Genomic DNA, 23615 nt, shown 5'->3' on the forward strand with positions numbered 1-23615 from the left:
TCTTGAATATCGTGCCTGAAAGATCTGCAATGGAGCGATTTTACGATTTGCTTTGCAACATCGCAGATCGCACCATCACATATTGCAACGTCGTGATATCGCAAAATCACACAAACATAACATTGAAACGTTGATCTGGCCTAACATCGTAACCATCACTTTATCGCGACATCGCAATGTTGCAGATCGCAAAATTTTTATGTATGACAAATTTCGTTAACATGTTTCCTGTGATATGCGATCTTGCGATCGGCGTCATCACAAATCAGTAAATTCTGAAGTATTTCTTATAAGTTTTACTTATTGCGACGCGATATTTGTTCAATACCAAAATCTCGCAAATGCTGGGATTGCACTTGAATGGTGGCGTCCTACTACTGTTTTACGATGTGATTTTTAAAGATTTTTCCCTTATCATAAACTTAGGTTTTAAGTATTCCAAGGAGTTTCCTAAGCTTACGATGGTAACTTTATTTGCGGAAAAGGAATTTAAGCACTACTTTTGCTTTTCCTCAATTTTAACTAAGGGATCCCACACATTTAGTATTTTGGATGACACTTAAATGAGAAGGGGGGTTGTTGCTAGTCACAACAGGGTTGTGCGAAATTTCACCGCACCGTTCAATCTAGTAGGCGGAATCGATCGTCAGAGTTAAACAAGCTGTTTTGTGGGGCCAGGGGTCTTTTCAGGGTTGACGCGATAGAAATGTGGGGAGTCAGAGGTGTTGTACTTTAGGTTTTTGAATCATATTGTTTAAACTAATGTATTTTTGAGAGATTAGATTTGTCAGGAGTAAATGGTAGGAGAAAATCTAGGGAAGAATGCCCTTGGTTTTCCTGAGTCCATGTTGTTGTCAAGTTTCTTTATACATGTTGTAATCTTATTTTTGATTTACTGAAATAGTAGGTTCGACTCTTGCTTCAGCAAAAAAAAGTAAGTTTGTGTAATACATAGGAAGATAACAAATTTGACAAAAGAAAATACTTCACTGTAATAGCACAACACATGAATCCTGTAATGCAATGTTTTTATTACTCAATCCAGTCTGCTGACTTGAAAAATTGGTACGATAACCCTCAGATTTCAAATCAATACAACTGTAGAAATGTCTAGCAGTCCACACCCAATACTTCACATTATGAAGTATTTATACAAAAATAGTTTAAAAAATATCCCAAACTATCTTGGGAATTAATCTAGGAAAAAGAAAATCTTCATGCAAGAAGCTAGAGAAACATGTTCAACTATTGTATGTTGTCCCTGTTTATTTGGTTGTGTTGCCTTTATGCTTTGATATTTTGTTGTTTATTCTTTTCCTTGTTGTTGGTCTTCACGCTAACTATTCTTTTTACTTTGCCCTTCTCAGCTGATACACTTTCACCTGATACTCTTTCATCTGGTTGATCGGTCACTTTTCTTTCATTGTGTTGTTTTCACTTTTACTATGCCTTCTTACAACAAGTCATTTAAGTTTTCCCATGTGTCTGCATTTGGTAATTGAATATTTACCATCATCCTGTAAATTTCATCTGCTTCTATGTACTTGGAAAAAGTGGGTTTATTTACAAAAATGTGTTTTACCTCATGCTGGAGGTAGAATAGGCTATCAAAATTTTGGTATAGAACCTTTCCTGCAAGCATCCCCTTCATAGAGGAATTATTGGCTTGATCTCTTGTCACCTCTCTACTTCTCCTGTTGTAGTCTTCCTGTGGCATCAACTTGTCATTTATCACCAAGGGATTAGGAAAACCTTTCTGCCTTAGAGCATCAAACTTAACCATGAATCTGTCTATAGCCGGTTGCATGGTTTGGCATTCGTCCTCAAGGTTCATCATCAAATTCCTCTTGGTGAGAACCTTTTTTACTTCTAGTATGGTGCCAGTCCTGCCAGGTACGTCCAACTCCTGCAATTCATATTTGTTTTTAGAGTTAAGGATATGGATGATTCTAGTGGCTTCTTCTGGCATGTCTCCCAATTCAGCCTTAACTCTCTGAATGGCTTCTGTAGCCTCTTTGACTAAGTCATTTTGTTCAAAGATGACTTGAATGGATGACCAAATATCATTGATAGAGTCAATGATATTGGCCCATAATTGTTCTTTAGCTTGGCCAAGTGGTTTCTTTAGTGTTAGCTCTTTCTCTAAGCTCTTTATCCTCTCATTCATCTTGGTTGACTTTTGTACTTCTTCTTTGTGCATGATATGTGCAAGCTTATTGTTGTTTTCCAAAATTGTTATCTTTTATTTATGCTTGTTTATGTCTGTGGTCTGAATGGACATGTCCTCCATTGCTTTGACCAATTTTCTTTCCTCATCACTTGGCTGAGCTGCTATTGATATCAAATTTGTTGATGATGTAGATGTTGTGGTTGCTCATAGTGTTGTAGCCAGTGGAGCTGTAGGGGCCAATGAAGCTACCAAGATGGATGGTATTGTTGTTGTGATTGTTGGAATGGAAGTGGCAATGGCAGTCTCAAGGCTAGCCGGTTTCAGCTGTATTACACTGTCCAACTCTTTCTCCATTTCATTCAGTTGATCATTTAGTTGGAGAATGAGGTCCATCATCTCCTCTTGTTGATTTTGGCTTTCAAGGACCTCCTTGCTCTATGGATTCTCTAAATGAGGCAAATTTAATTGTTTCTTCAAAGCAAAAATAACCTAAGCATTCTTTTTCTTTATTAATTTCTCTGTAGCTTTAACATCATTGGGATTATACCTAAGCTCAATTACCAAGTCTTCCAGTGACTTGATTCTATTGTCCCTGGCCTGTGAGGAGGCCTTTTCCAGCTTATACTGTGGAGTGATATTATCCAATGAACTTTGAAGTTTGTGTGCAAGCATAGCTTTACTTGTCATGGTGGAATATATCATCTCACCTGCTTGCTTGTGGAACTCAATTTGGTCAATGGGGTGAACATCCCTGGCCAAAACCTCAAAATCTATTTTCCTATAGTCTGCTGATGATCTTGGCTGCTGGATTGTAGGTTGCATGAATGTCATCTGCATTTTACCTCTTTTAGTGTCAAAGGCTGACATTAATCTATTTTAATTTGCAGGTGTATGCTTGAAATATTGGGCATAAGTCTCAGCCTTCAATGTCTCATTCCTCAACTTAATTTCCTTGTATCTATCTTTAATATCTTTCTCTTTATCCACAGGCTTGGTGGATGAAGAGACTTCAATGTTGAGTTGTTTCTTAATAAGCTGAGTGTTTGATTTATAGGGCTGGTATGTTTCTCCTAAAGGTATTGGGCCTTTGCTCCTTTCCACCATTGTATCAGTGTCACTAATTTCCACTGTTCCAGTGGTGTCTTCTTGTTCAGTTACAGTATTAAGCTTGGGCCTCTTCCTATAACTAATCTCAAATTGTTCATATGTGGTTTCCATGGCTGAACTAGAACCTTCTTCCCTAGTTCTCTTTGCATTTATTCTTCATTTGTTGGAGTCTCTAAAAGAGGAGGAATATTCATTGGTTCTCCTAGCGTTGGAACCCGTAGAAAGGAACTAGTATCAATCTGCTTTTCCACATCAATTAATGTATTCTCCACATCTACTATAGTACTACCCATATATATTAAAGTGTTTTCCAACCACTCTGACTGGTTGGAAAATCTCTCAATGTCTGGCCTGGGATGATGTATGAAAGGACCCAATTTGACTTTGAGCCTTAGTTTATTTATGACTCCCTGAGGGTCATATTTCCACATAAAACTGTTCTTGAATTTCATCTGCTTCAAAATTTTATCTGCCTCTAGTCCAGCCTCTCTAGTATTACAAATAAAGGGGCTCAACTGATTTTTCATTTTCAACTGTGTCTTCTTCCTAGCTGATAGGAAATTGACTTCATCAGAGTTTATAATCTTCCTAAAGTATTCTAATGCAAATATACTCATGGGGAGGTATTTAGGCAGTTTGTATGGAGCTAGTTGGAATCCATATATCCTTATCTCTCTATGGTGTTGATATAGATACCAATCTCCCAGTCTACTGTTCTTGGCCAACTATAAAACTATTTTAATCTCTTGACTAATCCTGGGATGATAGCTACTCGTTAGCATTTTTATAACTGGATGGAAAAATGAATCAATGAAGTCAAAGCAAGAACAACCTCATCCACATGTTCATCAAAGGTGTAGCCTAAATTTAGGAGAGCATGGTTATGATTTGTTTGCTTGTCTCAGAAAAAATTGTGTTAGCATATGGAGGACTTTCTATAGGAGTATGAGACTCCTCTATTATGAAAGTTTAAAAAACTTTTGCTATCTTGGGAAGGTCTAACTTGGTATAGAGGTCAAGCAAGCCTTCAATAGAAAGTGGGGTCTCATTTGGGCTTGGTTGGACTTGCAACATTTGATTAATGGATTCTGCAGTGATGGTGAATAAAACTTGCTGGTCAGGGGTGACTATGGCTCTTTGACTGGGAATGTAGCAAGCTTGGCAGAAGTGAATGATTTCTAGGAATGGGTGTACTTATGGGAACAAATTCTTGGGCAAGTTGGACTCCCAAAGGTGAATTTCATCATTCTAGTTTAAAAACTTGTCTTTACTCCAGTGGTGGAGTTTTAGTAGGTAGTCAGGGGAAGCAATGTCCTTAATTTGTAGGTCTCTGTCGTCTAATGCAAGGTGGTCAATATCCAGGTGAGGGGTTTGTAGAGGTCTTACGTCCAGAGAGGTTTGGGAAGCCATAATTCGGTTTAATGAATTGAATTAGGCTTTTAGTGGTTTCAGGAGTGGTTTAGAAGCTATGGAACAGTGGGAGAGTAACTACAGTCTGTGAAATAGGGTTTGGGATATACAGTAGGTTTCTCTTCAATTCAGGAAAGTTTCTTAATTAATTAACCATTCAATTATAACGATGCATTTGTCAAATTCAGGGGTCATTCTGGTTTTTCCAAGAATACTTGGAAATTGGCGATTTGGCGTGCAGGCGGGGTTCTGCGGTATCTGCAGAGGGTACTGAGGCTTGAACTGGTTAGATGTTGCTTCGATTTTGTGTCTGTAGCATCTTTGGGTGGTAAAAGTGGCTGAATTGGTCACTCAGAGGTTGAGGGTGTCGCAAATGGCTTAGCAGAGGTTTACAGTGAAAATGAACAAAAAGAGTGATTTGGGGCTTTTTCGGCCTTTAACTGATAATGGTCACATTTTGGCGCAGAAATTATTAAATGAACAGTGGGCAGTTTTTGGTTTAGGTAGGGAGGAAGTTTTGTGGGCCATCGCACTGCTTTTGGGTGGTGGGCAGTATTTTTCACAAGCACGCGATGTAACCTAGTGCCGCCACGGAGCGGAATAGTGCCCAGCCAAAACTGTGAATCTCGCGTGCTCTTGGGCTGTTAACTGTCAGACGATGAACCCACGCAATATGGTTGTACATCGTTGGATCTGGGGGTAGGAGATCGGATGGATATCGTGCAGTTGAGTTGCATAGATGGAGTCAGGAAAGTGGTTGGCGAGGCCCCAGATTTAATTACAAAGAATATTAATTAATTAATAAATAATGTCTTGATTTAATATAAGCATCAGGCTAATAAAGGTGAGACCATGGGTTATGTGGCAGGGGTTTTTTAAGTGCACCAAGGGTTGGTGGGTTAAAAAAGGGTATGAGGGAAATATAAAGTGGGGATGTTAATTACATAATGCAGGGGCATCGTGAATAAAAACTTAGGATAAAGGGTTTTTGTGGGTTTTTAGGGGGGAAAAGGGAAATTAACAAGGGGGAAAAGTGATATTTGTAATTGGGAATGGGTTTCACACTAGGGAAAAGGGTTTTGGGAAGGGGAATGATTTTTTGAAGGGTAATATATAGGGAAATGTGTGAAACCAAGGGGTAAAGGTCAAAATGAGAGGGAAGGGTATTTATAGGTAATGAAGGGATAATGGGGGAAATTAGCAAATAAGTATGTGGGGGTGTAGTAAAATGAGGGGAAATTAGTAAACAAGCTTGGTGAATATCCTTTCTTTCTCACAATTCCTCCTGCACATGAAACATAGGATTAAGCATGATAAATGTGCTTTTAATTTTGCAAGCTTGTGCATTTGCAACATTTCTTCTACCTACCCTTTATTTACCCTAACATTTTCTCTTCATTTATTTGGTGCATTTGAGCTTGCTGACCCTTCATTTCCTTTTCATTTGATAAGCAAACTGTCTAATTCTAACCTTATAACTTCCAATGCCTCAGATTAATCTGATGAGCTCATTCTTATTCTCTACCTAACTACTGATCTGCTAAGGTTAAATAGTTTGGCTAGATCTTTATTCTCTATCTATCAACATAAATTTTAAATCATGAGTGAGTCAAGATTAAGCTATTTGACCATCATGGATTGTGGCATTTTTGACAAGTTTCACACAATCTTATTTTACAAAGTAAAGCAAAAGGAGTGGAATTTTAATTTTCACACTTTCATGATCTATTTTTATTTATTTTTGGGGCTCATATTTTTCACTTTTTGATCCTTTTTCTTTCTTTTTCTCCTTTGATTATTCTTTTAGGACATACCCCCTTTACATTTTTTAATTTTTAATATGGAAAACATTTTGCAAAAAGCAAAAGTATGTACAATATTACAAGACTAACCATAGCGAATTGAAAATTATGAATCCTATTATTATAGGACCCTAACAAACACTAGCACCATAGGTTTGAATATTGGGCTACTATGGACCTAATATTACCATATTGTTTCTTTCTCCTACCCACTCCCATATTCCCACAATTCTCCTGAACTTCTATTTCTCAAGTCCACTTGTTTTTCACCTCCACATGGGAAATGTATTGTATAAAAAATACCTTATAATAAACATATTGTTATACAACATATAAAAACACTTTACCTTCCTATTATATGCTCAATATATTATTTACTTGTTCCTCATTTTTATGCCCCTATATGAATGCACGTGATATGGTATTTCTTTGTTAGTGAAGCCCCCGTGTAGAAGAATAAGGTTTGAAATGGAGAAACAATACTGCTAGATAAGTGGACAGAAACAAAATTTTGGTATGGGACATCAAAGGATTGAACAAATTAAAGACACATGACTAGGAGGCCATTAAGGTTTCCAGCCTAGAGAGTCTAATGCACGAGCATCAAATGCTACAAAATTGTTCTACTAAGACCCAAGGGAGATCATGATTTTCTCCAATATTAATTAGGAAATTGTATGTAATTTGTTGGCTTCAGAGGCTTAGACCCAGGTTCATAGTTAGTTGCGCTAACCAGCAAAACCATATACCACTATCCCTTTCGAAAATGAACTGATCTTGTACACTTCAGTCTCACCTGAGGCAATATTACGGGATGCTAGAACTAGACTTCTGCATCCAGAGGGACTATGTAGTGTGGCTTTAAGGTTTTTAGGGCTTAATCCAACCTTCACAAACTGTTACCCTTATTCTTACATTCGTAAAGCGGTTACTACTTTAACAGATTAGTGAACTACGTGAAACTAGACTAACATTCATTATTTATCATATAAAACAATATTTGAACCTTCACTATGCAATTGCAGAAGAAATATATAAAATGAACCATAAACATGCTAAGACATAGAAACTATGTAAACACATAGAAATACATAGATTTATGCTCAAAAGTCTTCTTTATTAGTCAAGTCTTCCCAGTTACAATCTTTTTAACCCTACGCACACAGCTGCAGGGGCCTGCGCACACAATTGCAGGGGCCTGTGCAAACAATTGCAGGGGCCTGCACACTCAGCTACAGGAGCCTTCCCCTTCGGCTGACTATAGAAATATCTTAGGAAAAATAGACCCAAAAGTAATTCCTTATTTCAATACCTTCCTTAGACTTGTTAAAACATCCCTTTATATATGCATTTACCCTTACAATACCATGGTCTGCAACCCATGGGCGGAGCTCAAAATCCTCGAGATAATCCCATCCCTTTACAAAATAAGGGGCTTTGACCCACCCTAAATCCCCTTTGACTCTTATAACACTGCGTTAATCACTCTCTGCCCCTCAAAATGTGGAGTCTTTACATGACTCAGACAAAACTTAAACCTAGGGGACACCAACCCAATAGGTCCCCAACGCAAAGATGTGACACATCCTCAAGTCACTTAGCTAGTACATCCTCAATCTTGGATTTTAGGCCTCTGTATGCATTCTATAATGGATGGATCATTGTTGTCCATTGCTTTTTGACTTGTCGACCTTCGTCCACAAGCTTCTTTGTGGTTGGCCCCTCTGCTACGAGGCCGATTGTCCTCTGGGTTTGTTGCATGCTCTTCAATTGCCCCTCTACTTCCTGGGAGATATGGCGGTCCTAATCTTCCCAAGGGTGCATCCACAGGGAGATGATCTATTCCTTTCTCCACAACTCATTGATTTGTCCTTGCAGAAGTGTTCCTTCCTAGAGACAGGCGAATCGTTGCACAAGTGCTAAGGTAGTTTCTTGTATATGATCTCTGCTTCAATATTATACACATGTGGTTCCTCCTGCAGCAAGGCCCACACTTCCATTGTATCTTCAAAAGGTTGACTAGATCCTTAAATGTTGTCTCTATCTAAACCTTAGCAATTTTGATGGAAGCTTCGCACTGCGCTCAAACTTCCGATGGCATTGTAGGCTGCAACTTCATTTAAAGCTCTGTAATATGCATTTGTAGTTCAAAGCGAATCTTGCCCACCTCTTCCTTCGATTCTCTAACTGATGCTACCAATTTTTGAATCTTTTCTACTAAAGCTGCCTCGGTTGGAATCTGGAGATCTAGAAGCTCATTGCATTCTTTGGTTATGGCCTCTTCCAGCTACTAGCTACATGCAACTACCTCCTCGTGATCCTGTATTGCTTTATTATTTTCTTTGAACATTTTTTGGTTGTTGAGTTTGACTTCATTTCTGATCAATAGAGCTCATTGCTCCCATATCTTGATCTCATCTATGATACCCTGATGAAGCTCATACAACATCTGAAAGGGGAGCGTCCTAAGATTTAAGCTTAGATTCTTAAATTTTTGTATGCTATCCCTTTCCTCTGTAGCCTTGACGTGTAGCAATCCTTCCAGAAAATGGAACACTCAAAGGTCTACGATAAGCTTGGTTTTCGAAGGTACCACTCCCGCTTGTTTCGCGCTCGCTAATATCATGCTCGTTTGAACCTGCATTTCTCTAAGGCCCTACTGGACCTTTTTCAATACTACCTTGTATTAATCTTCGATGTTCCCCCACATCTCCTCCATCACAATGCAAACATTATCTCTAATTTCATCAATGTCCCCCTTAGTGAGGACCAAAGCTTCGACGTTGGTGGATTTATTTGACTTCTGCTTCTTTCGTGCACCGCCAACACTCTGCTTCTTCTGCTTCTTTATTATAAATGGGGAATCAATGTCCTCCGTGTGCACATTAGGGTCTCCATGACCCTGTTCTCCTTCATGAGTCTCCTGTTCTACTGTGGGATCGCTAGTCTTTTCATCAAGTTCAATGGTGACCGTCGGAGGCACTTTCTCTATATCCTTCTTGGCCACTGAATTTTTGGCCTTCCGCTTGTTCCTTCCTTCTTGGTGACCTTTACCATTGTTGGGATAAGCCAATTACTTGACCATTTATTGATGACCATTATGATGTCATATTTAGACACTAAGTATGGTAGCTCATGCCATACCTTCTCCAAATCTTTCTTGGTGTGGATAGAGACACTCTGAAAGTCCACTTTAAAATCAACAATGTCGCTATACTGTTGAAATAATGCAGGTGACAACTGCGACCTTTGGTTGATGACTGTGCATAGGTCCATCTCAAAGAGAACCCAAAATATTTTGTTCTCCATAACTTGGGTTGGTTCCTTAGAGGCCCATAACGAGGCAAACTTCACAACCTCACACACATCAGGTTCTACATTAGGGAACTATGAATCCTCTAGTGTTCACCATGCTACCAACATGATTAAGAGTAACAACCATGCGTAGTGGAATGGCTTCCCTTCTTCCTGTGCTTCGTGGAGGTTATCCAAAAACTCCTAAGAGAGGTATTGGGCCCAATTAAACTGGACCCCCTTGCTGCAGTACACACCCAAGGATATGATTAGGGCCGACACTTCGTTTACCCAACATGTCCTCATGATTTTACCAGCCAAAATGGATGCGGAAAAATGCACAGCCTCATCATTAATAGAACTAATAGCATAGCCCTGGGACTTCTTGACGATGCCATAGTCATTCTTCATCTGATCGGCCAACTTTTTCTCCTGAGATTTCCCAACAAATGCGTCATTGGGGTTTGCTCCTTGATGAGGCAGCGCAGTAATCCTTTGAATTAACATATCATCAATCAGGATTGGCTCTCCGAACCAGACATGCCCATCATGTACCAATTCCAATAGTTGGCATAGACATATTGTGTTTATATTTATGTGCCCAAAATATGGAACATAAAGCATCTTCAGCATCCCAGCATGTTGAGTCTTGGCTATCCACTTCATTGGTTCAACCCTTGTCACTCCAGCTTCCTCGTAATAAACATATTGGAGGTACTTGTTGGAATTGAATTGGGGATACTTTTTGCGTTCATTCAAATCCAAATCCTCCATGCATAGGTGTGTCACCTTGGCTGATAACTCTCCCTCAATCTCCACTTCATCTGGGTGTAAATACCTTGTACTTGATGGAATCTAGGTCCTTCGCAGTTGGTTTCCTTGGTAGCATAGAGGGTGGCAACCTAGAGATTGGTTCCACCCCATCTGTGCTGATATCCACAAATTCACCAGCTAATTCTTCCTCATCTAGATCTTGGGGCTCCATTGGTTGTTTCTGCGGATCCATTTTCTCCTTACTCTGTAGTTCTGTGGGGATTTTCCTTGGTGATTATCTAACTGGGGTCCTTTGGGGATTCTTCCTCTTATTGGGCGTTGATGGTGCGACATTAGGCTTAGTTCTTAGCGATATAGGTGCAGTAGTATGGGCTGGTTGTGAGGCGCTCATAATGGATTCTAGCCCTTGACTCAGAAACACTTTCTCAAGCTTCTTCCAACTCTAACCAGAGATGTAGCAGACTGCTCATCTCAAACTTAGTCACAAAATCACACAATGAATTCTCAATAAACAAAGTGTCCAAATGTGCAGCGAGATTGCATATTTATAACCCTTTTCAAATTCAAACCACTTAATTCCCTCCAAATCTTCTTCATAAATGCGGATTTGGCGACATATTGCATAGATATGTTCCTTAAATGAATTTCCCCCTCTCCTTTTAATGGAATTTTCCCTATCAAATCATCCCCAACGGTCATATTACGGACAAACTATGTCAGAGCCCTCCCTGCAGCATAGTTACCCCTTCCTCGTCACAACGTTCTCCACCTACACCATCCTCCTGAATGTCACGCAACCCTCCTTCTCCAACAGGGTCCTTCATTAGCAGAGTACTTTATAGTCCCGTGCTTCTTTCCAACTACTTGTAGCACTAAGACTATCCTCCATTCATATAGTCATCACATAGTCATAGAGATGGAGTCTTCTCTGTAGAGTTTGAATCTACTCCCATTTACACACCCAACAATTATTTCTCTATTCAGCTTCACAAGTTGAACTGCACCACCATCCGAGATGTCCCTGATAACGTATGGGCCTAGCCAATGCATCTTTAACTTGCGAAGAAGCTGCACAAAAAATAATATCATACAGCAAAACCAAGTCTCCACTCTTAAAAGTTCGTTGCTTAATATGTCAATCGTGCCAAGCCTTTTCCCAAGCTTTCTGTACTTGTTGGTGAAATCCTTCAAGAAATCGATCTTCTTCTAGAACAAGTAGTTAATTCAATCTTTCTTCCATAATATCATTGTCTTCCATATTCGTAAGTGCTGTGATTATAAGACTAGGTACTATATATTCCATTGGTATGACAACTTCTTGTCCATACACCAACTTAAATGGAGTCTGCCCTGTCAACTTTTTGCAAGTAGTCTTGTATGCCCATCATAATGCAGGTATGCACACATCCCAATCATGCCTATTGACATTGCACACCTTCATCAGGTCATTCTCCAAAATTTTGTTAAAATCCTCAACTGTTCCATTCGCTTGAGGATGATAAGGCGTGCTATTCTGATGATGTACCTAATATTCTCCTGTTAATGCTTCAATCATGTAGTTGAGGAAGTTCATTCCTTTGTCACTCATCAGGATCTTTGGGCATCCAAAACTTGACAATATATACTCAAAAGTGAAGTTCACAACAGTGTTTACACTACATTCCTATACTAGTTGTGCCTCATCCCACTTGGTTAGATAATTCAGTGAGGTAATAATGTAGCGCGCACCAGTCTTCTTTCCTAGTGGATTGATCGGCCCCAAAAAATCAATTTCCCACTTATCAAAAGCCTGCAAAGTAATTTGTGGATTCAACGGCAATTCATCTCTTCGCGATGGTGTTCTGGTCCTTTGGTAAACATCGCAATCACTACAATATTCCCTCAAATCCTTGTGCACCATGGGACACCATAGTCCTTCTCTCAAAATTTTATGCGCGGTTTCTTTTCCCGCATAGTGCCCTCTTGTGACACAACCATGCGCTTCAACCAAAATACTATGTCTTTCATGCTCAGGGACATATCTACGCAATATTTCATCAAGTCCCATTTTATACAGATGCCCAACAATCAGAGAAAAATATGTTTCTCTAACTACCAATTATTTCTTTTATTGCATGGTATACTCCGCAGGGGCTAGTTTGGTAGTTAAAAAGTAAATAATATATGCAAAATGTTCATCAACAACCCTTACTATGAAGAGTTGCGCATCAAGAAATCCTTCTTCGATGTTGGTCGATTCTTCATCGTTCTCAATTCGAGATAGATGATCCAGCCCAACATTCAGCTGTTCAAGCTTGACGATTACTTCAAAATCATATTATTGAAACAGTAATATCTATCCACAAATCTTCCCCCCCAGCATAGGCTTTTTCACCAAGTATTTCAGCATGGAATGGTTAGCGAACATCTTGAAGTGTGCACCCAAAAAGTAATGCTTGAATTTCTATAGTGCGTACACCATAGCCAAGCCTACCCATTCCATCGTGGAATAATTTCACTCTGCCTTAGACATTTTTCGACTTCCAAATACAATAGGGTGATCAATATGCCCCTCCCCTGACTATGCTAAGACAGCTCCCAAAGCTATACATGATGCATCCACATGGATGTGGAACTCCTTCTCCCAATTTGGAAACACCAAGATCGACATAGTGACCATTTTATCTCTTAAGATGTCAAGACCCTTCTGACACTCCTCATCCCAATAGAAGGTGGCATATTTCTTTACTGATCTCTCCATCGACACAATGATCTACAAGTACACCTTAATAAATTTTCGATAATATCCAGTGTGTCCAAGAGTTGCTCGTAGCTGCTTCACATTCTTCGGTGAATCCCAATTAATAATGAGAATGATTTTTGTAGGATCTACCATCAAACCTTGCTTACAGACAAAATGTCCCAGTAAGATCCCATAAGGTACACAAAAATTCCACTTCTTCAAGTTTAATGAGATTTGATACTTACTGTAGATATCCAACATCAAGCACAGGCTCGAGACATGCTTCTTTACCAGCCCAAATACTATCCATTCATCAAAGCAAACCTCTAGAAACTTGTTAATGAATTCTTTAAACTTTGCGACGATAACTCACGAAAATATCACTGGTGTATTCTTCAAGCCAAACAACATGATTGTATATTGAAAGGATCCCCATTCAATAGCAAAGGTAGTCTCTCCTATCCTCCAGCACTTAATCTGATGGTACCTAGGAAACCCATTTGTAAAGGAGTAAGCCTCCTATCCTCCTACATTTTCCAAAACCTCATCTGTGAATGGTGGTTGGAGTGGTTCATGTACGCATGTGTCATTTAGATTCCTTCAGTTGACACAGATCCTTATTTCACCCTTAGTCTTTTTCTCTTGTACTATCATGGGGCTCACCCAGTCAGATTTTTCCACAAGTTTGATTATGCCAGCTCCGACCTGTTAGGTTCCTATACCAATAGGAGTCATAATTCTTGAATGTTTGAGATTAAACCTGTAATATTTACATACCTTTGCTTTCTGCAAATGTTTTCCATATTCAAAAAATTAAAAAATGTAAAGAGAGTATGTCCTAAAAGAATAATCAAAGGAAAAAAAGAACAAAAAGGTAAAAAAAGATGAAAAATATGAACCCCAAGAAAAGAAAAAAGACCATGAAAGTGAGCAAGCCAAAATGCCACTACTATTTACTTTTTGTGCATAATAAGTGACTGTGTGTAGTTTGTAATCTTTGCCACAATCCATTATAGTCAAAATGTTTAAACTTGGCTATTTCATGTTTCAATTTCATGTCTATAGATAGAGAATAAAAATCTGGCCAAACAGTGTAACCTTGGCAGATAAGTAGATAGGTAGAGTAAATAAAAGGAGCTCAACTGTTTAATCTGAGCCCTTGGATGTAATAAGGTTAGATTTAGTTAGTTTACTATTGTAAAAAGAAAGAAAAATGTTTGATAATGGTTTGCTAGCTCAAATGCACCCTAATAAAGAGAAGTGAAAATGGTAGGATGAGTAGATGGGTAAGTAGAAGAAAGGTTGCAAAAGTATGGTGATTGATTAGACAAAAGCATGTTTATCATCTTTTCCATCATGAAAGTTCTATAGAAAAATGGACAATCAAGCATGAAATTGTTTATCAAAGGCAATTAATTAACTTTCCTCATTCATTTCACCTTTTACTTAACTAATTCTCCACAATAATGTTCAAAGTACTTAAAAACCCTAAGTCAAAGAGGCTCAGAGCATTTCTCTGGCTTTTGGAGGGACTAGACCCTTGGCTCAATGACTCGTAGGCAATAAGTACTAAAAACCCCCTCATAAAAATTCATTTCCCCCTTCAGTTCATTCATTTTCCCTAAAGATATCCTTTCCTAAGGTTAAATGCCTTTACCTAGGAAAAGTATTTATTCCCCCACATAAATCATTTTCATACTAAAAACCCATGATAACACTATATCCTAAGTTTTTATGTTATTATCGGAAAAGAATTAAAACATGAAATATCATATACTTAGGATATTGTGCCCCTTTCCACTCATCTTATTAATTACTAATTTTATTTATTTAATCCTAAACGAAAACCCTTTTCTCATATATATTTAACTTCCACAATATTAACTAGCCCTATACCCTAGTTTAAAATATAAACTATGATTTTCTACCCAAACCCCGACAAACCCACTAACTAATCGATCCGCGATTAAGTTAGTCAAAAACCCATTTAAACCCTCCACTAATGACCCCGATGCCTTAACCCCACCTTAATCCTCATTAACTAAAACGTGCTGCACTTAATCACCCGTTGGGCCCCCCACTACCCTCCATGCAACTCCCCCGCCTGACCACCATACGATCGCCTCCCTCCACATCTAACGGCCTTTATCCATTTCGGGTGGGCCCGATGTCTGAACAATACCCGCCTGAAATGAGTTGTTTTCCGTCGGGCCCCCAATGCTACATGTCATTCAACATATGGAATCATGTAGCCTCCCCCCAATACCACCAAGTGCCCAAAAGCGGTGCGATGAAAACCACTTACCACCCACCCTACATGCCAAAATAGTCACTGTTCACCCCGCCACACGACAAATGACTACTGTTCACCTGTACCCACCAAAATGTACTTTCACGCATAAAGCCAAAAAGCCCCAAATCATTTGTTTTTATAGTTTTTTCAACTATAAGACTTCATGCACATGCCTACAAACGTCGAAGCTGCCAACCTACGTCCAATTGCATCCTAAAGACACCACAGAGCACCCAGTTTGATTTCTAGCCTACCTAGATCCTTTTCAATCGTTCGCAGTTGCCAGTTTCCCCGTTCAGAGCCAGTTCTCCTTAATTTCAGGTATTTAAGCCATAACTCACTGTAAAACCCTACCAATTTCAAAACCATTTGTTGAGTTTTCTTAGTTAAGTTTAAAAATTAATTAAAGAAACTCTAGTATCTCAAACCTACTCTATAGTAAACCACCATTTCACTAAAGGACTGAAAATCACCTCCCCCACTCTCAACTCCACAAGAACTGAGAATGGCTGCCCCAATTTCCATGGATGTTAGACCTATTTCCACTCCTCATCTGGACCTAGACCACCTCCTCCTGGCTGATAAGGATTTCCACATAAAGGACGCCTATGTCCATGAATCCCCTCTCAAACTATACTGCAATAAAGAGACCAATACCTGAACCATGCTGATAAAATCGGTTTTTGGGAGTCTAATTTTCCCAAGTACCAATTCCCTGAAGTTCACATTTTCCTAGAAATTGTCCATTACTGCCATGCAAATTGTATCCCCAATCAAAGAGCAGCGATGTCCCCTAACCAAACCATACTTTTCACCATCACTACTGAATCTATTAATGAGATGCTGCAACTTCGACTAGGCCAAAACTTGACTCCTCTCTCTATTAGAGACCTGTTGGACTTATTTTCCAAGCTCAGCTCTGCAAGATTATCCCAAATAATCCAAACCTTCATTTTAGAAGAAACGTATACCCCCAAAAGACCTCCTCCGTATTTGTATACCATATTTTTCCCATTTGGCCAAGACATTGTAGGAATGATATCCAATGTCCTAGGTTATACCACCAGTGAGTATATAGATGAGATCATCTTGGCTTTCATGTCCATATACACTCCATGAAAACCTCCTGCAATTATTTATGATTATGCCAAGTTTATATCTGATAGGATGCATGACCAGTTCCTTAGGATGAGTAATGAGTGATTCTTCAAGTACTCCTCTGTTTTGTATCACCTCTTTCTATACTACCAAGTTGATAAGTTCCCATTTACTCTCCAGAAGCTTGACACAAAAGTTCACCCTATATCAATAATTTTCTGGACTCCATTGATCCATAAATATAACTCCCCATATTCATATACAAACTTCATAGACTTATTTGTACATCCCATTGTGACAACGTTGATAAGCAGCCCTCCTCCAAGAATCAGTTCAGATATAAGGAGGATCCTGCAACTCTCAAAACAATCCAAAGTGGGGGATTGGTACTTGTACCAAAACCACACTGAGATTAGAATTTATGGCTGTGAGCTGGCCCCATACAAACTACCTTAATACCTCCCAATCAGGTTATTTTCTCTGGAGTACTATAGGAAAATAATCAATTCATATGAGGTACATTTTGTCAAAGCAAAAAAGAAGGCCCACCTCAGGGTCAAAGACCAATTAGGTCCCTTTATTTGTAATAGCAGAGAAGTTGGAAAGGAGGCAGACCTAATCCTTCAAAGATTAAATCTAAAATAGAGCTTCATATGGAGATATGATCCCTTGGATTTCATCTGCAACAAAAGGCAGAAAAAAAATATGACTCCCTACATTCATCACTGCATCCTTGAAATAGAAAGGATGCCAACCGATTGCAATGGGTGGAAAACACTTTAGAGGATAGGGATAGTACTGAAGTTGCTGTGGAAAACACATTAATTGATCTACGGAAACAGCTTGATGAGGGTTCTTTCCTATAGGTGCCAGGAGAATCACAGGTACAAGAAGAATCAGAAGTACTAAAGAAATCAGACATACCAGAGCAATCAGAGGAAATAGATAGACCAGATGCCACCATGAGCACCCCTCCAATTCTACAAACTCCTCTGAATGAGGAGAAAAGCCTTAAGAGAAACAGGGAAGGGGCCACTACTTATGAAATATAAACATCACAAGCCTATGTAGAGACAAGCCAGGCTAAGAGACAAAGAGTGAATCCTGTCTCTAAACAGGAATATACAGAGGACACAACTGAGGTTACCAGCACAGAAAGAGATGGGAGCAAGCATGCCACTCCATCTAGAGGTACTCTAGAACCTTCCACATCACACACTCAGATGTTGGAAAGGCAACAAAGTGTTGAGGTATCCTCTTTCAGAATGCCTGCAGGTAAAGACCAAGACATCAAAGAGAGATACAAAGAAATAAAAGCTAGGAAAGAGAGGCTGAAAGCCCAAACCTATGCACATTATCTAAAAATTACCCCTACCAATCAAACAAGGCTTATGTCAGCCTATGATCTCAAAGAGGGGAAGATGCAAATGACCTTCATCAAACTGACCACTCAGCAGCCAAGGACAACAAGAGATTTTAAAAGAGTGGATTTTGAAGTACTGGCAACAGATATTCATCCCATTGACTAGATTCAGCTGCATAAGCAAACTAGTGAGATGATTTATTCTGCATTGACAGGGAAAGCCATAGCATCCCACCAATTGCAGAACTCTTTAAATAATATGTCAGCTCAGTTTCAGTTGGAGAAGGCCTCTTCACAGGCCAAAGATACAAGAATCAAGTCCTTAGAGGACTTAGTGATAGGATTGAGACATGATCCTAAGGATGTGAAAGCCACAGAGAAGCTAATTAATAGAAGAATGATGACATTGCTGCAATGAAGAAGCAGCTCAAAATCCCCCAGCTGCATCACCCTCAAACAATGGAAGTCCTAGAAGCACAAAAGGGACATGAAGAGCTTATGGACCTAGTCCTAAAGCTAAATGTTCAGCTCGAAGAAAAAGAGAAGGATTTGGACACTTTAATTCAGTCCAAGCAAAGTGACCTGGCCACAACTTCCACAACTACCATCCCCACAGTGAAAACAACAATTCCTTCCACATTGGCAGCATCATTGGCACCTACAACTCCACCTGCCACAGCACTGCCAATTACAACTGAGTCCACTACAGTAGCAAGTACTTCAACTGAAAAAATAGCAGAACTGGTAAAAGCTATGGAGGAGATGTCCATTCAAGCTACAAAGCTCAAAAGATTAAAGGAGAAAGTGGAAAGTTTAGAAACTGACTGTAAACTTGCCCAAATTTAGCAAGGAGAAGAAACATAGAAATCCTTAAGGATGGGTGAGAAAATCAAAGTCCTAGAGAAAGATCTGACACTACAGAAGCCACTAGGATAGACTAAAGAGATGCTTCGGGCCAATATCATTGACTCTGCCAATGATATTTGGCCATCAATCTAAGTTATATTTGAGCAAACTGAATTGGTGAAGGTAGCCACTGAGGCTATCCAGAAAGTAAGGGAAGAATTAGGAGACCAACTTAAGGATGCAAATCGACTCATCCGCCTCCTGAATAGTAAGAGCAGATATGAGCTCCATGAGCTTGGTGTAAAGCATAGGACTGAAGCCATCCTAGAGATTAAAAAGGTTCTTTCCAAAAGAAACCTCATGCTCAACTTAGAAGAAAAGTTCCATAACGTGCAAGTAGCCATTGACAGGTTTATGGCTAAATTTCAAATTTTTAGGGACAAAGGCCTTCCCAGTCCTATGGTCATCAATGATAAACTCATGACCCAATTGGACTATAGTGATAGACTCAAGAGGTTGGCCAAGGAATAAGCCAACTCTTCAGGCATTAAAGCTTTGCCCACTGGCAAAGTATTATATGATACATTGGAGAACCTATTTTTCCTAGAACATGAGGTGAAACATCTGTTTCTCACCAAGCCCAAGTTTTCAAAATACATAGAGGTAGACAAAATTGATAGAAGAATGTTAAAGGAGAGATTGCCGAGGCAGAATGGTGGGAAAAAATGACAAATTTACTATGAAAAAGTTTTACATCAGAAAGTTACCACAGTAAATCTAAAGGCAGCTAGGTGAAACAGGTGAAAGACAGATAAGCAAGGTCAAAGAGTAACAGAGTCAAAGAGTATCAGTGAAAGATCAAAGTAAAGAAGATTCCAGCATGAAAATACCACAACTATTAGTCAACTTAAAGGACTCAAAACTCAACAGAAACAACCAGCAACACCACAATAAAAGGGACAACAATAAGCAGCTTCACATCTATCTCTATCTTCATGCATGAAGGTATTTTATTCCCTAGATTAAATCTCAAACTGCTATGAGATATTTTGAAATTATTTTTTGTGTAAATACTTCACATTTCGAAGTATGTAGGGTGGATTCCAAGACATTTCTATAGACTGTTTCTTTCAAATCAAACTTCTATTGTATCAGTGACTAGATTGGCTTGCTGGATCAAGGAATAAAGATCAAATATTTTACAGGATTCTTGTGTAAATAAAAATACAAATAAGTATTCTCTCATGTTTACCATTGTTTTTTCTAATGTTTCTTCATAATCTTATTTGTTTCTCTAAAATCTAAATGTATAACAAGGAATGATATTTCAGAAATTGCTTGAATGCACTATGTCTCGACTGTTTACATTCTGAATTTTTTCTCCTAAACTATCTTAGTTAGGGAATTCTTTACTACTCCTTGGCTTCCGTAGTTTCTCCCATGGTTGATAGCAAAGGATTCTTAATTTCCCTTTGTTCATGATCACCCTTTGTTCTTCATTTTGATCCCGGTCCCAGGATTCTTAAGTGCCCCTTACCCTGGTTAGAATCATTTCATCCATTAGACCTAAAGATTTGCCTTTTTCTTTGCTAGCCTACCCTGGGAACATTCCCTTTAATGATCTGGTCTAGCTATGCTATTCATTGATTGACTCCATAGCCCAATGGCTTGAAGACCTAGTTCTATCCATGTGCTCTAAGAACTCCACCACCCAACCTTCAATCCAAATCAAAACCCCACGAACACTAAGAACTAGCCCAAAATCTAATAAAAACAAAGCTAAATCATAAAGAGAGAGCCCTCTCTGGACTTAGGTTGGCTAGAACCTAAGCTTAAAAAATTGGTTTGTGGTTACCTTGAATGATTCCTTCTTTTGATAACTTCTAGGGAAAACTTCTAAGTGATAACATAGTGGCAACCATACTACGAATTCAAATCCTCAATCTTAATGAACTTTTGAGAAAATTTCAAATCTTTATTTCAAGCCTTTTGAAGGGTTTATTAGAACTTATTTACAAAATTTCACAAAAAGAAAGTAATTAGAAAAGCTCGAAACTTTGGCTTCAAGGAGAACTCACTATACTAGGGCCAATCTAGACCCAAACCCTACCACAATAGTGGATAATCCCAACCTAATTTCGAGAAGATCCAAAAGATAAGAGAGTTCAGTCAGTCCAACACCTTCAATCAAAGTAGATTCATGCCCTAATGAGTTTTTGTTTTTAGAAGACCTCACCTTTGATAAGTCATTTGATCTTTCCCTATTTAGAACCAAGTCTAAAAGTGCACTTGATGGCAGAGTTCTAGATCCAGAGTTTATTGCATACCTTGAAGTCCAAAAGGCAAACCAGTGAATTGATGAGTATATTCTAAATTCCCCTCAATCATCCCTTACTACTGCTAAGATCCCTGAGCTTTCTAAACCAGTGTCAACTAGCCTTAGTTCACCATTATTCCCTTCCACCTCTAAATTTAATTCCTCACCTCCATTCATACCTTCACTTCTCCACCAACCTATCATTACCCATCAATCACCTATTACTCCTAGTTCTCCATCAACTACTATATCATCTCTTGGTACCCCAACCCCACTTCTTAGCCTTGGCAAACTTAGAGCCATGGAAAATAAATATGCTCCTTTTGTGTTACCCGCGCCACTTGGTGCCATGCCACACGATTACCAAAACAAAATTGTCCAATTTGATGGCATAGGACCTTATATAGCACAATATTGTGTAAACAAAATAACAGGCTACTTTGAATTGCATCAAATTGATATTGGATATGTTCAAATGAGACTTTTTTCTCAAACTCTTGCTGGTGATGTTAGGAAATGGTTTAGAGATTTACATGCTAATAGCATAGATAGTTTATATATATTTTATCAGCGATTTTTAAATAGATGGAAAAGAAAAAAAACCCTCTCTAGATCCTTTCAGAATACGAAAACATCAGAAGAGGACCAAATGAAACAGTCCAGGATTACTGTACCGGATTTAACAATATATACAATGCAATACCAATCAATCTTAGACCCCCACCTGACTTAGCAATGATCAAGTTTCCTGATGGGTTTGATACTAATATGGCCTTCCAACTCAAAGAGAGAAATCTTCCAACTTTACAAGACATGCAAAGTGTAACAGTTAGTGTAGAAGCCAACTTGCTAGCAAAAAGAGCTAGGTTTAGGAATGAAAGGAGAGGACTTGTGAAAGATGAAGCCTCGCCCTCTAACCTTAAAATAGTTGTTCTAACCAAGGGTATGGAAAAACTGATGGATAGGATAGAAAACATTGAGAGGAAGCCTCAATGGGATAATCAATAGGCACCTCCATTGAGAAATAAAAACTTTAGAAAGAATCAGAATGAAAATACTAAAAAAAATTGGACCTGACCAGAACATTAGGCCTCCATTTCAACAAAACTATGTTGAAATTCAGATGACCCTAAACAAGACACACAAATTAACTTGATGGGATTAGATGATGATGAAACTGTCTTCTTGACCCAAGATGAGCAGGAACTGCATATGCTGCAGCAATTTTAGTCCCAATCCGGAGAATCATTTGATTACAAGAAAGGGTATGATTCTACCATTTTTTAAGTACACAAACAATACAATTTAAGGAGTAAAAAGAATTCTGACACTCCTGACCAGACCAAGAAAGTAGTTCCAAATCAACCCAAGAAGATCAAAGCAGCTCCAGTTACTAAAACTCTTCAAATTCTCCCTAGACCAAATCAGAACCCTCCTGGTCCCACCATTGTAGATATAACCCATGACCAACCCCCTAATGATCAACCATCCACTTCAATCCCCTCCAAGGAGACAGTGGAGAAATCTCCATACACCATATTAGAAAATCCACAGAAAAAGACCTCAAATGCAGAAAAAGAAGAGAAACCTACTCCAATTCCTGCTATGAAAATTCCAAGCACTCAAATAGAAAAAGCCCCTTTTCCTTTCAATTTGGGAGCAAAGGTAGCTAAACTGAAAATTCTAGTTCCCTTAATAGAGCTTATTAAAAGTGAAACCTATAAGTCTCAAATAAACAAAACCTTAAACTTTGTTGAGAACGAAGACTCTGTCAACTTGTTTGATGATCAACCTAAGCTTATAGTCGATCCTAATGTTAATTGAAAAACAATTAGAAGGAGGGATACCACCCTTTTATATTAGCCTTAGCATTCATGATAAAATCTTGCATAATGCAATGTTAGATTCCGTTGCTTGACATAATTTAATGCCTAAATCGGTTATCAAAAAGTTAAACTTGAACATTCCTAGACCTTACAAGGACTTATTTTCATTTGACTCAAGTCAATTAAAATGTCTAGGGTTAATCAAAGACCTGTGTGTTTCCTTAGTACAATATCCTACTAAAACCATTCTCATGGATATAGTAGTCACTGACATCCCACCTAAATATGGCATGCTATTGTCTAGATCATGGGGGGCTAAACTCCAAGGGTATTTACAAATTGACATGTCATATGCCACAATCTTAGTCTTTGGACAACCTAAAAAGCTGTACAAGGAGACCTTAATGAAATATGTGGTGAGTAGTCGGGATAGACCTCAAAACTTTCCTATCTACTCCCTACATTCGGACATTGATTCTTTTATTTTGTATAATGTTGAACAAACACAACAAACCACTTCAAACAGTATTATTTCAGAACCAAAAGAAATTGTAGTTATAGCTAAAAAAGAAACTATCCAAACTCAAGAGATT

The sequence above is a fragment of the Pinus tabuliformis genome, chromosome 5_1 (assembly GCF_031772625.1).
Source record: "Pinus tabuliformis cultivar Carrire ecotype Pingquan chromosome 5_1, CPIR1, whole genome shotgun sequence".
NCBI lineage: Eukaryota > Viridiplantae > Streptophyta > Pinopsida > Pinales > Pinaceae > Pinus > Pinus tabuliformis.